Raw genomic sequence first — 14,619 nt, forward strand, 5'->3', positions numbered from 1 at the left:
TCTCTCTCTCTCTCTCTCTCTCTCTCTCTCTCTCTCTCTCTGTGTGTGTGTTTCTCGTTCGTCATTTTCTCGCTCTCTACATCGGCTGCTCTCTACATCGTTTCCGTCCTTGTGTTCGTCTCCCTTCTCAGTTCTATTGTCATTTTACACTTTTGTTTCTTGGGCTCTCCGCGTCTGTCTTGTCGCGACGTACCGCAATGTATCACTCGCGTCTACGTTTTCTACGTTTTCCGATAATTCTCTCTTAGGTATTCGTGTGCGAGGCGGTTAACTTTTACTCACAATATTTTCAATTGCAACTTTTTTTTGCTCCTTATTTATTTATCCCTTAAAAAAAAATCCTGCTGAAAAAAGCTAAAAGAAGCTAAAGAGACTGCAAGCTCGCGCGCTTGTTGCGTATCATTGTTTATTATACGTTGCGTATTATTGTTTTGACTAATTATTGTTGCACATATATTTTACAATTCTATTTTATACAACGAGAGTTAATCAACACGATACCTCGCATCGTACGGATGCGAGATTGTCGATGGTCAGCGCAGCCGTTGCTCTAAATAGGTGATGGTTAGAAGTTATATCAACCGTTATGTAATAGCTACTGGCGTGCATGTGCATCAGGTAAATAGCCAGGTAAATGAGCGAGAGGGAGAGGCAATGATTCTAAGCCTGCGTCCGACAAGTTGGCGTGCGATTGACATTTAATTATTCGTTGCGCATTCAGGCGGTCCGTTTCTCCTCTCTCCCTTTCTCCTTTCTCTTTCTTTCTTTCTATCTCTCTCTCTCTTTCTCTCTCTCTTTCTCCTCCTTCTCTCTCTCCTTACGCGCACCCTCATTCCCGTTGTCTTTTCTCGTCGCTATTTAGGAGGCGTGACACGGCAAGGGTTAGCGGAGGAATTGGACGCGCCGATTAAATCTCCGGGATTTAATCTAGAATGAACTGAGAAAATTGGATTGTGGAAATTTCGAGAATTGACGGGAATCACGAGAGAATTTCTATATAATACTCAAGTATGCATTCAACTAATGAAAATTAAACATTGATTAACTCACAAGCACAGAAAAGAGAGCGCGGGACATTTTTAATAAATTATATCAGAACTTAGCTAGTTGAACGGTTGAGCACTATTTAGTCTTTGCGAAACGCGTTTCCGTGAATAGTAATACGACTAGAAATCAATTCTAACTCCTCTATTATTTAGATGTTCGTAGCGAACTTCGCATCATTATACAATTAGTGCGCAACTGTGATCAAATATTAATACGCGCGCTAACATTGAGAACAATTATTGTTATTCAATAGCACGAAGCACCCTACTATGTGACTTCCACGCACGTAGCGGAGAATTTATGAGCGATCCGGCGGCTGTTTTCGTTCAATAGCCCGAAATATGGAAAATTATGGTTACATGAAACGTACGTTCATTCGCTGGCGCGCAGCCAATATAAAACACCATGAAATTATTCGCGCTGATGTCAGTAAGTTTCAACTGTTTATCTGCTAAAATTGTTCAACATGTTTCAAGCACGTAATATAAGATAAAAGTGTATATAAATACCTGAACACTAATAACACTAATACTTAACTCTGGATATTATTACACTGAGAAAAAAATACACGAAAATTGATATGTGAGATAAAAGTTTATTTCATAGAAATAACGTTTATTCCACAAAAATAAACTTTATATCCCATATATAAATTTTCAAGTATTTTTTCCTCAGTATTCTTTTGATCCTTAAATATGAATATTTAAACTTTCAATATAGAGGACATACAGGCAACTCGCGTACATATATATGCGGACGTGCGCAGAATTGAGCGACTTTTTAGAACCTGCTAGAAAAACTCTCACTTCTTATTTAAAAAAACAAGGTTGACTTCCATATTCTTGGTAAATAATCGTAGTTACAATATAAAATCAAATGTACTTTTCCCCCTAAAAATCATATAAATTTTTAAAACATTTTTGCCGAGTTTTTAAGATATTCAGGTGGTCTGTTTAAAATAAAACTTTATGAAACTTTATCGTCATTCACTAACAAGTAAATCTACTCAAAAGGTACACTCCGATTTCTTTCTAATTTCGCACAAATGTAGACGTACAAAAAATATTTAAATCGTATTTTTCATTTTGGCCCACTTTGAGTTTCACGAGCAGTTTATAGCTTTTTAATGTTCTCACTTTTATCATCAACAAATACAATAAAAATGCATAAAAAATAAAATTGAATACAAGATATAGTTAAATAATTTTAACAAAATCGACATAGCTGAGTCACGAACCATTCTAAATTTCTTTAACCGAGATTCCAACCGAAATATTTTACATCTGTGTTAAGTTAATAAAAAATGGTTCGAATCTCGGCTAAACCGAAAGAAATCTAACAATTTTAATTAAAATTTAATAAAATTAAAATTTTTTAATTAAAATTTTTTAATTAAAATTTTAACAAAATCGGCATAGCTGAGACACGAACCATTCTAAATTTCTTTAGCCGAGATTCCAACCGAAATATTTCAAATCTGTGCTAAATTAATAAAAAATGGTTCGAATTTTGATCAAACCGAGAAATTATTTGTATAAATAATTTTTTTTTAACTTTTTACATGTTTTGTTTAAACATTTTATTATTTATACAAACAATTTTGCACATTTGACTTCATATTCATAATCAGCAAACCAAAAACGCCTATATCTTGTATTCAATTTTATTTCTTATGCATTTTTGTTGCACTTGTTGATCATAGAAGTGAGAACATTAAAAAGCTATAAACTGCCCGTGAAATTCAAAGTGGGCCAAAATGAAAAAATATTTTTTGTACTTCTACATTTATGCCAAATTAAAAATAAATCGGAGTGTAACTTTTGGGTAGGTTTATTTGTAAGAAGGCAACACGCAAAACGCTTCCAAGATTTAACCACATATTCTCGGCAGGCTGTAACCTAATCTTACTCATTTCCTATTGCATTCTCTCATTCTCTTCATCCTCTCTCGCTTATGTACGGGCGGAACAATATCTGCTAATCGCGACGTTATCTACGCTATCGACAACTAATACGCTGTAATCATACAGGAAGCACAATAACGACGGTTCCGATCCGCGATTCGCGCAATTTGAAGGGAAAGCCATTAAGCATGATGATACATAATGCCTGGACGTGAACTAGATGCAACTGTTACTCCAGATCGTAATTTCGCGATGGCCGCTTTTCCCGCGAGAGAAACGATGATAGAGCAAAGGAGGATAAACGATGTTCACATTTGAACAGTTGAATCGAGGCATTTAACATTGGGGTCCGACATGTGCTCCAGAATTGCACTGTCTGCAACTCGCGAAAGTGATCTAAATGTCTCCAAATTAAAAAATGTCCCACCTAATATCCTCAGCGAGAGATCTTCGAAGCCAATGAGAAAAGCGACACAAATCTGACTTTCACAAATCGCTTCGATTACCTATTAACCGATTAAGAGAAAACCGCTAAGGACAGGCTTTCAAAAACCATCTAAATTAGGGCAAAACATCGAAATTTGTTAAAAAGTGAAAGAAAAATTTGTGTTGGATTTCAAAATTCAAGATGGCGGACTAATATGTCGCCCGAAAATTTGAAATTTTGACCTATTTGAGTGAAAATCCGTATAGGGAGGATTTTGGGTTCGCTAAGTATGAATATGCACTTATTTTTTCAAAATTTTTCAAAACGTACTTTCATCGAAATAAATCAAAATTAAAAATTTTTGGCCGCCATATTGATTTTTAAAGTCAAAAAACCATTTTTCTTCTACAGTCTACTAAAGTATGATGTTTTGCCCCAAAACAAACACCTTCGAAAGGTAGCTTATAATTTGGTTGGATTTTTCGCCAAAAACAAAACTATGTCAAATTTTCGCATTTTTGGGCGGCCATATTGGATCCGCCATTACGAATTTTGAAAATAAAAATATATATATAAGTGCGTATTCATACTCAGCGAATCCCAAACCTCCCCTATACGGATTTTCACTTAAATAGGTCAAAATTTCAAATTTTCGGGCCGACATATTGAATTTTGAAATACAATACAAATTTTTTTTCACTTTTTAACAAATTTCGACGTTTTACTCTAATTTAGAAGGTTTTTGAAAGCCTATCCTTAGCGGTTTTCTCTTGGGCTTTAATGGGTTAAAACGGCCGATGCGAATCGACATGAAAATACAAAAAATCGAAAAGTGCGAGGCGTTCTCTCGACTCGCGCAAATGCCAAACACTTCTATTCGTTAAAAAATTCCGCGAAATCTCGAATTCGAATATTCCATCAGAAAAAAGCACGAATGCAAAGAGATGTAGCAGTCGAGCGTTTTCATAAATAGCGATGTTTCGCGCAACACGGAATCCGTCGTGCGATCGTTGCACGAACGACCGAATTGCAGTTGCAGAGGCCCATCGCCGAGTTTGCACACACATATATCCCCGGGAAATAGCTTTTCGTGCGAATCACGGAACATCGCGGGACAGCGCAGCTGTGCCTCGACCGAAGGCGCGTTGCTGATATTCGGCGCGATCGATCGGGCCGGCCGAGGGCTCAATAGAGACGCGTTAACGCAAACGGATCTGTCTCGTGTATTTTGCAAGCCCGTTCGCAAACCGCTCGACTCTCCGCATGCCGGTTCGAGCAGCGAACCGTACCGTTGTCTTGGTCGCTCGTTGTCTCTCTGTTCGAAAAGCGCCCGTCGATTCTGTCCGGGGAATGCGGAGGCATGGGCTCGCGCGGAAGGTAGCGCGAGATTTCACAAATGGCGATCGAATACTTCCATTCGAATGATCGGATCACGCTCGTGATTTCCGTGTTACGAACGATTGGCGAACGATTGATTCGAGCAGGATGCTTAAACAGCGGGAGCTTACTTTTCAATTAATTTCGCTATTCGGGTCTCGCGCTTTCATCGAATTTTAATAAGAGGCTCGATGGGGATAAATATTTACAGACGGGAAAGAGTCCGTGAATAAGACTGGCGTGGAACTTGGCCCTCCGTCGAGTAATTTCGTTACGAGTGCTCGGAAGAAGATGTTTCCGCGGTGGCGAATCTAAATGGCAAACAATTTGTGTAGAATCGCGCGATCTGTCCGGCTACGCGACGGCTAAACATTTTTGCTGAGACATTGAGCGTGGCGGATATAACATGAGCGTGCGCCGAGAAATAACGTTGTCTGGAATCAATGATCAACAGGTTGATCTATGGATGCGGTAGGAATCTGTTTTGATTTAATCATGAGAAATGACGATGTTTGCTGTGGCAGTTTTGGCGGATATTGTCCCGGCTGTTTGATCGACGTATAACGCGCGAGGAAAATAATTGGGGAACACCGTTACAAACGATGCTGGACCGATATGGCACCTGATACATGGAGTGTAAATATTTGTGCTGGGTTTTCTAAATGTCCGTGCGTTGTAGAAAAACACAGTAGTTCGTATTTCAGTGTCGTTTATTTAAATCGAGGTAATTCAAGGGAGACTGCGTTATGCGCATTGTCGCACAAATTATGTTTCACAGATATATCGAGTTGCTAAACACGATTTTGTCATGTATCAGTGTATCCCGCAATATATAAATAATATAGAGTGTGTATTAAGAAAAAATTAAACTCGTTCGGAAATCTCTCTTTTTTTCTCTTTCTCTTGTGCGAAAATACATAAAGATGCAGAATCTCATCCCAGGATACCTATTGCTGTGTCGTTTTTAACTTCTTGAGTGATGATTTAAAATAACTGTGAGACCAATTTTCTCAAGAGTGAGGTCTGTTTTTTAAACAAACATATCTACACGGAAAAAAATAATTTGCTGACCCATCAAATTTTCTGCTGGTCTAGCAAAATCTTTTCGTTATTATATGGACAACAAAAAGATTTGCTAAGAGTACTAATCACTATTCGCTGGATATAATGTGTTGAATCTATAAATTATTTTGCTATGAGAACCATGATGGATTTATATAAGCAGTTTTGCTCCGATAGCAAGTAAATTTGCTAAGAATACATTATTTTGTATCAATAGCAAATTAACGTGATTCTTAGGACAAATACACTCAACAAATTTTTTCTATCCTGACAACGAAACTACTTCTGCTCTGATAACGAATAATTTGTAAAATCAGTTACGTCAACTAAATTTTTTTTATGTCGCTATGAATATGCAGTAGCAACGATTTTGCTAAAAGAGCAAAATTATTTTTCTCCGTGTAGATATTTTTTTTCTTTATTGCTGTTCTCTTTGAAGAGAATTTTGGGGGAAGTAGAATACGAAATATATATATATCTAATTAGTGTCCGCCAAGAGTTAAAAAATACAATAGTTTCAGCAAATCAAAAGGAATCTAATACTTTACAATGAAGTTTTTCCGAGCATACTACTTAAGGGATTAATAAACATAACTCGAATTGAGATGACTCATAAAATATAGTATACAGGAATAAAGAACGATTTTTAAGAAAACAAATCGAATGTGTAGAGTGAAATATCTCTTTTTAACGCTTTAAACGGAGCAAAATTTTATTCTATATATATTTTATTTTTTATGCTTTTGTTTTACGTGGAACCGCTACATCTCGTTTTCTCGATCGCTAATGAGCACATGGAAATCCGATAATCCATTGTACATTAGCATATAGTCACTCATCGCGGAGCATTAATAATGATATAATTTGCAATTTGATTAGAATGCGCTTTCAAAGCCGCCGGCGATGGGTCCGCGCCTGCTCCCCGAAAAGCGGCACAATGGTAATAACGAGTTTGTAGCCGGTGTCACCGCTTAATCCGGCAGCAAAAATGTCCAACAACGCGAATTCCCAAGTGCCTACTGCAGAATTAAGTGGGAATGATCGTCGACCTGATGGCCGACGCCTCGACATGCGCGCAGTTGAAGAAAGATTCGCGAACGCGGTCGCGGTCGCAAAATAACGTCGCGATTGCTGGCGGCGTACACGCGAGGCCGTAAGAAAAATAATAAAAAAAAAAGAGAAAAGAGAAAATCCCTGCGCGACGACGCACGCTCGCGTGTAAATCTCAGCAACAATGCAAATTAATTCGTAGGTCACGTTTTCCAAGAGTATGAATTATCGCGTCGCGCGCCGCGTACTGTAATTTAGCGAGCGGAACGCCTCTCGCTTTGTCGCTTCGTGCGCGTGACATCGTTGTACTTTGCGAGAACAGCGACGGGCGGAAAGGATTTATTTCTCTCGGACAATAATTATAATTAAACGACGTCAACGGGGTCACGAGAGGTGAGGGACGCGTAAGTGGGAGGAGGGGGGAGGGGGAGGCGAGACAAGAGAACAAACACGGCGCGGAAAAAACACGGAGCTGCCGCTCGGGTTTGATCGCGCGCGAGAACTCGGCGCTTGTAATCTCGTCTCATGATATATTCAGATCGTTACTTTGAGATGTGAAGCAATGTAAAATCGTGTCAACTGTAATCTATCTATCTGTTTAGCGATATCGTCGCGAGAAATGGCTTTTGATAGATCGCGTGTCTTCTAAAGCGTGCACGTTTTTAACGTAACAATGAGAAACGAGCGGCGATTTTTAAACACACACACATACACGAGACTAGAGAGCCATCAAGTGAAATGTACGAGCAAAGTGGAATTTCGTGTTATGAACGTCACTCGAATTGTTAAGGCGATCTTATCGAAGATACATCTGATGAAGCGTGAGATCGCGGAATTTTTTGCTCATGAAATGAAGCGTTTCCCGCTGCGCCGACAAAAGATTTGCATTTCCGCGCATTAGTTTCTATACATCTCGCAAAAACGACGCTCTACTCCCTTGTCGCAAAATGTAGCAAAACTACACGAAGCATCGGCTTATTGTTCTCTTTTGTGATATCTCATGTGGTGATCTTTGACACCCAAATTATCGAGCGCTTGTTTGCATTCAAGAGCGCCGCTCCACAAAGGAGACTATCCAGGTGCTAATGTTTCCATGAAAGAACTTTTCTTTCTCGTTTGAGCATTTAAAGTTATCTGCCCTCGGGGGATCGAGGGTCGACAATCGCGCAAACGAGGGCAAAGTTAATGGAAACAGCGGGCGAGAAAAAGCGCGAGTATACGTGTGTCGCATTTACGAACGTGGATGAAAGTTACTGCTGTAGTTTTGGTAGTAGTAGTTATTATAATTGTTGTTACTGTTTTTACTATTTACTATTTATTATTTTTATTATTTACGCAAATCTTGAATCAAGATCTCTCCATGTCACATTTATTATATGAATAATTGCGAGAAAATAGTAAAACTCGTGTTATCTCATTTTCACTTGACTATGAAAATTGATTATATTGTTTTACGAAGATGTATCTTCGTTGTCTCGAGGAAAATTGTACAGTAAATGGAAAATAAATGATGTACGTGCGATTTTTACACGTATTGATTGAAAAAACACACTTGATTCGGGACGGCCTGTGGAATAATTTTTTTACAAAATTCTCGTTAAATTTCCTACAAAATGTTAACATTTTTCTTCTTTTTTCTAAAGACATACACGACGTCGTACTTCCATACGATAGTTTTCGTGGATCCCGCGAGAAACTGTTTTTGAATAGCGAATACTAATAAATTTTACGAAGTTGGCAAGACGCTAAATGACTGGGGTGGAATAAAGAGAGGGTAGAAGAAATGAGAGAATTGTCGGGTTCCGTAGAGGGGTTGTGCGCCTCAAGCCTCTGAACTGTCCGCAACAGGTACGCCATTGTGGCCACGAGCAGACGCATTTTCCATTATCGCTGATCCCGCCTGGAATTATTTCGCGCTCATCTCCCGCGTCTTTTTCAACCCTACTAATCAACCAGATGCTCAAACCATGCCACGTGTAAGTTAATTACAATCCGTGTTCAATAACGCGGCCTATCGCAATAGTTTGGTCTTCGTTGCGAACAGTATATATGTTTGGCATAAATTATACTATAAGGAAGATCGAGAGTAGTTGGCTGTCGAAGTAAATTGGCAAAATTGGTTATTACTAGTATTTTCCAAGAAAGTTACAAGATTAAGCGAGCAAGATTTTTAAGCATGACAAAGATCGGTTTGAAATTCCTGTTTGCTTGATTCTGAAACATGTTAAAGAACAATCGATTTAGCCGACTTATCCTGGTAACCAAATAGCTGCTTAGTCCTACTTATATAGTCCTACTAATAATCCTATTAATAGTCCTACTTCACTGATATGTGTTTCGTGAAATAAATACGAGGCATATGCGACAAGCGTTTCCAAAATTAATACGGTCGTTTGTGAAAGTATATCGCGGTAAACATGCTCATCTATTTTTCTGTGTGTAATTATATGATTTCAAAGGTAATGCAAAATATATTATGCTGGGTGTTGTATATAATGCAGTTTGTAGCGGTGTTGATGCCAACCAAATGGAAAAATTGATTATGATTTAATCGTAACTGATTAATTTTGGACGCGTACGTGCGGGCATCGACAGTAGTAATACAATTCTGAATTAATCTTGTTATCGCGAGCGTGGAGCAGCGCGTATAAATGAGCGGCACGTACTCTATAATTATGCAACCTGCGTGCTGCTCGTAATTAGACCGCACTTCTTGCAAGTTGTTGAGCAACGGCGTGAGCTTTAATTAGCTATGTCGTTCTCGAGCGCTTATTGTATTCCTTTCCATTTCGCAGCCCATGACGGAGGAAGCCCTCCGCGTTCGACGGTATCTGCTTTATGCGTAATCGCGAGACTTTTTATAAAGGCAGCTCTGAGAGATATGTATCTAAATGTCTTCTCATTAAATTTAATTGGACTTATCAGTGCCGTTCTCACAATTTATGCACAAAGAAAATTGTTATTAATAAAAATACTTGAATATAATTCTAATGAAAGTGAAATGCATTTTCGTAAATTATTAAATATTGTCATTACTTAATTAACACGCTCACTACCAACGTCACATATGTAATGAAACGACTTCTCAATACCCGGTCAATAAAATTACTATAGAATTTTAGGATATCAATGAATCGGTAAGTCAGCATAACCAAGAACTGATTCTTAAAATAAAAAAAAAAGAGCTGTGCCATATTTTATTATTTTTCTGGTTGGTACAATTATTCTTCTTTTTCCGTATAATTAAGTCATTTGTCAACTATCTTTTTTTTATAAAAGAGCTCGATATAAAAATATACTCCCCAGTTAAGTACTTTGTTTTAAGTATGTGTGAATATCCTATAAATAATTTAATCACAAATTGTTATTATCCTAAATGGCTGAATTGCCATTGGTAACGAAAAAGAAAAATAGTTCGCAGAATATCTTCTCAAATTAAGAATTTAAATATGTCAACTAGCTATCCCGCGGTGATAAAGGAGACGGCGAGTGACGTTCGTGCATTCACGAACGACGGCTGATCATAACAGGTAGTTATCGATAATTATCAGGACGCGCAAGCAAAACCTCTAATCGGATCAGATTATTCACAAGCCGGCCTTGACATTACGAGACACAAACGAGATACTCCTCGATCAGTTCGTCAGAGCATCAACAGATAATCCCCGATGCGCTCGATGACGTTGATCAATTAAATGCTACGACGAGCGTCCACGGTTGTGTCTCGTTAACGTCGCGTTTGTGTGAACGTGGCCGCATATCGACCAGTCGGCCGGAACGCTGGACGACAGTTCGCAATTACAAGCGATTCGCCCCGATAGAATTGATATTTAATAAGTTAGACTGTCGAAATTGAATCAAAGCGCTGGTTGGCCGGCCGACGCCGACCACGAAACATCGAGGCGAGTTTTTAACTCAATTAATCTTGAGCTCGATCCTTCTGCACCAAGAGCGCGGCTCTCGTTTTACTTGGTTGTGTGTTTTTCCGGACCGCCTTTCGAGCTCGGTGAAAATGGCGACCCAAATTTTTCAAGTCTTTCAACGCTTGTTGTTTTTAATTAAATTAATTAAATCGAATTAAATTAGGATTTTAGACAGCTGTTGAATTTTTGCGCGCTTTTATCCGCTTTTATCGTTTTGGCTCCGATTAACTATTCCTTTTTTAATCTCCAAATTTTTTATTTTAATATAAATCACGTATCTAAAACAGTACTGTTGCACTATAGGTTATATTACAATACAATAATATTACAGAAAAATACCTTCCTTTCGAAGATCTCTTATATTCTTTTGTTCCCAAAGCACATTCCCTCATTTCTCCTCTATCATCGACATTACAATTGTTCTAAGATCTCGGAGAGCTATTTGTGTTCACGACCGTTGGCGTTTAATGACAGCCGTCGCGGATCATCCGCCCTAACATGCGAATGGGTGGCGAAAGGCGGAATTAGACGTAGCAATCGGCCAGCCGAAGGCTAGATTAATTCGCACACATCAGAACGAAATTACGCGCGCGGCTAGCACGATAACACTTAATTAAGTGGTTCTCCTCGCGCGTTTCGGATTTCTCATGCTAATACGATGACAATACTATCACCGGCGGCGCATGAAAACGGTATGCGGCTGACCGTGCGCGCTCGGATGTGCCGAATGCGAAGATGTTGACTACGACCTGGCCACGCGATATGCAAAGCACGAGAAACGATATGAGAGGGAAAGAGGAAGCTCTATCGTGGCTCGTATAGCTGCCTGTAGCGACGAGCTTCCGAGTCCCTGTCTTGAAAATTTCTGAGCTCAATTAAACGAATACCAGAGTCGAAATTGTCATCCCACTTTCGATCTCAGTATTCCATTTAATCTCTATTTTGATATTTCAAAGTTCATACCAACCTTTTGATTCTATTTAACCTACTAGCTTTGCCGAGAAGTGCTCTTTAGAATCTGCAATTGACATTTTGTGTGTGTTCCGCCATTTAGAGATGCTAAGTAGAATTTCAGTTTCCATATGTATTACATATACACTGCTCCTTCAGAATATACAGATGTTAGAAAGTTCAAGGGAGTCTAGAATAGAGTTGAAATTTCGATTCGGACTTCGAGCATTATTTGAAACTGCGAATTACACTTTGAGAACTGATTTCGAAAATAACCGAGGCTATTCTTCAAAAGTACAGATTTCTATTCTGAATGAATAATTAATATTTAAAAATAGTTAAATAAGATAGTTTAACTGTTCTCGAAGCACATGTCGGATGTGAATTATATTTCGAAATGCTTCTCGAGGAGATTCGACGTACCTTGAGTTCATCACGCTGCTTGTCAGTAGAAAGCCAAACTATAACTCCGACATTTCCCACGACCACCCCTGCCCTTTCGATCGTCGTCATGCCCCTGGCTACGACCCTTACGCTACGCCCACGTCGTTCCATGACACGACCCCGAGTCATTTCGCCGGAGTAAGATGAGCGCGAAGATTGTCGAGAGAGGCGTTACTCTCGCTTGCTGAACTATACAACACCGGAATGAAGCACGCGAGATGAATCTACCGGGGATTAGGTTGCTTGCATTCATCCTACTTTCACTTGAATCTACTCCCAACCTTACTTTGCCCTATGCGATTCCATAGCTCGGGAATAACGAGATTACAACGTTACAATTCGCACAGATACGATCATAGTTTAAACAGCTAATTAAGTCGCTTATTAACTACCTCTTTTTCAAATAAGACATATTGACACAAAAAATATAATCCCCAGACAAAATTAAAATACTTTATTCTAAATTATTGTTATTCTAAATGACTGGATTGCCGAAAAGAAAGAAGAAAAAGAACGAAACAAAAAAGAAAAATAGTTTGCAGAATATCTTCTCAAGAGTCGGTTGCGCTGTGTAACTCAATCTTGATAAGTTTTTGACGAAAAAAAAAAATTATTCTCCATCTATAGTTTTATCCCGAGATTCGTCCATAATACGTAATCGACAACGAATTGTCTTAACGTTATGCCATAAAATTGCTCTTTCGGGGGGAAAAATGGTGAAACCGAGAGGAATGGTGAAACAGACGCACGTGAGGTTGCGAGGAGCTGAACCTGAATTTTTTATCCTGACCCACGGTGGGGAGTCTATGGAATTACGAACGTTAAAATGCGTCATTATCGGCAAATCTGTCCGTTTTATCCCATCCGCCCCGTTATATCCCTTCGGCTCGTTAAAACTTCCACGAAGTCACGTTGCTCCGCTCGCGCAAATAGCGCGGAACGAGTAAACTTTCAACTTTCCCCGCGCGCACTTTCGACAGCAGGTTTTCCGATCGCTTCTGGTAATCCGGCATTATTAATTTCTACCAACCCTAACGAAAAATTTGATTTCCACAAACACGCTGAAGATGGATATGCGACACGCAGATTTATTCGCAGCGTCGTCGGAATAAATAGATTTCACGTTTGAATATTCGCAACATTTGAATGTACTGCAGATTTTATTCTACAGCTACACTTTGACTTCTTTTAAAAAACTCGTTGAATCTCTCTTAATCACGCAAAAATAAGTATTTTTTAAAATTATCACTACTATATTGTAAAAAAAATAAACAATACAATATAAAAGATATTCCTAATCTAATTTTCTCGACAAATTCGTGCAAAGTGTTAATAAATTCGGCAACGATAGCTGTGACTATTTTACTCTTATTAATTTATACGTAAATCTTTGTAGATAGCAACGTACTGCTGGTTCAGAAAGAAATCGAAATAGTTAATCTCGTGAGTGTTCCGATTGCGCAAAAATAGGAAATCTATGGGAGAGGGAGGAGGTACATACGCCTAAGGAAATCCGCGCACGATATACGTAAGATCGAACTAAGGGTAGAACGAGGTCTCTTAGGTCGTTCCCTTGCCAAGTAATTCCCGGGGCTTTCGCGCGGACACGTCACGCGAGTTCTCGTCCATTAGAACCCGGTGGGATCCGCAAAGGATCGGTAGACATACCCGGCAATAACGGGAACGTCCATCGAATCCGCACGGCTAATGGCGCGAGAGTTTATCCAGATGTTGCGAAATCCTTAGAGCCGATAGCTCTCAGAATTGGCTCGGCCGCGTCGGGCTGTACTTTCGTCGAAAGGCGCTTAATCGCTGAATACAACGAGACATGACATTGAACAACTCTGTCAGCGTGACTGGATTAAGAGGGTGAACGTGGGTAGGCATGCTCCCGCTAAATGAAGTGACTAAACACCGCGGATTCTAAACTTGTTTCCAAGGCTCTTCGTTTTCACCATTGTTTTCACCATTTCACGCTCTTTATCCGTAGCATTCCGATGGAATTGCATGAATCTCAACCGACGCTTGCCCCGGAAAAACATTTCTACGATTATGTGCGATGATACTACAAAGATATCGCGTGCAGAGAACTAATCGTCGAGATCACACTAAGTGACATCGACGATTTTATAACACATCTTTGTGCGCTTCAGTATCAGTTTTCCTCGAATCTGTTATTTCCCATATCGTGTTTAGTCGGATCAAAATGAGAAAAGAGTACCGACAATCGGATAACGGTAAATTACAAACTTTACCCGCGCTCGTGCGTGTGTTACGCTCACTAATGCGACATTGTTAGCCTAACAATCGGCGCAATTGCCGCTTGCATTTACAACGCCAGCGTGGGCGTTAATTATTTTCCTAGAGCCCGCACCGACTTTCAGCTCTCTCTCTCTCTCTCTCTCTCTCTCTCTCTCTCTCTCTCTCCCTCTCTC

At 39.3% G+C, this 14,619-nt stretch overlaps 1 protein-coding gene across 4 annotated transcripts in view; it reads left to right on the plus strand.

The window, feature by feature from the left end:
• The window catches only part of LOC116844666 (regulating synaptic membrane exocytosis protein 1), a 209,258-nt gene that overhangs the window by 138,522 nt on the left and 56,117 nt on the right, over positions 1 to 14,619 (plus strand). The gene's annotated exons all lie outside the window — the stretch shown is intronic.

The sequence above is a fragment of the Odontomachus brunneus genome, unplaced genomic scaffold (assembly GCF_010583005.1).
Source record: "Odontomachus brunneus isolate Ranch 3 - 2012 unplaced genomic scaffold, Obru_v1 Obru_scaffold_044, whole genome shotgun sequence".
NCBI lineage: Eukaryota > Metazoa > Arthropoda > Insecta > Hymenoptera > Formicidae > Odontomachus > Odontomachus brunneus.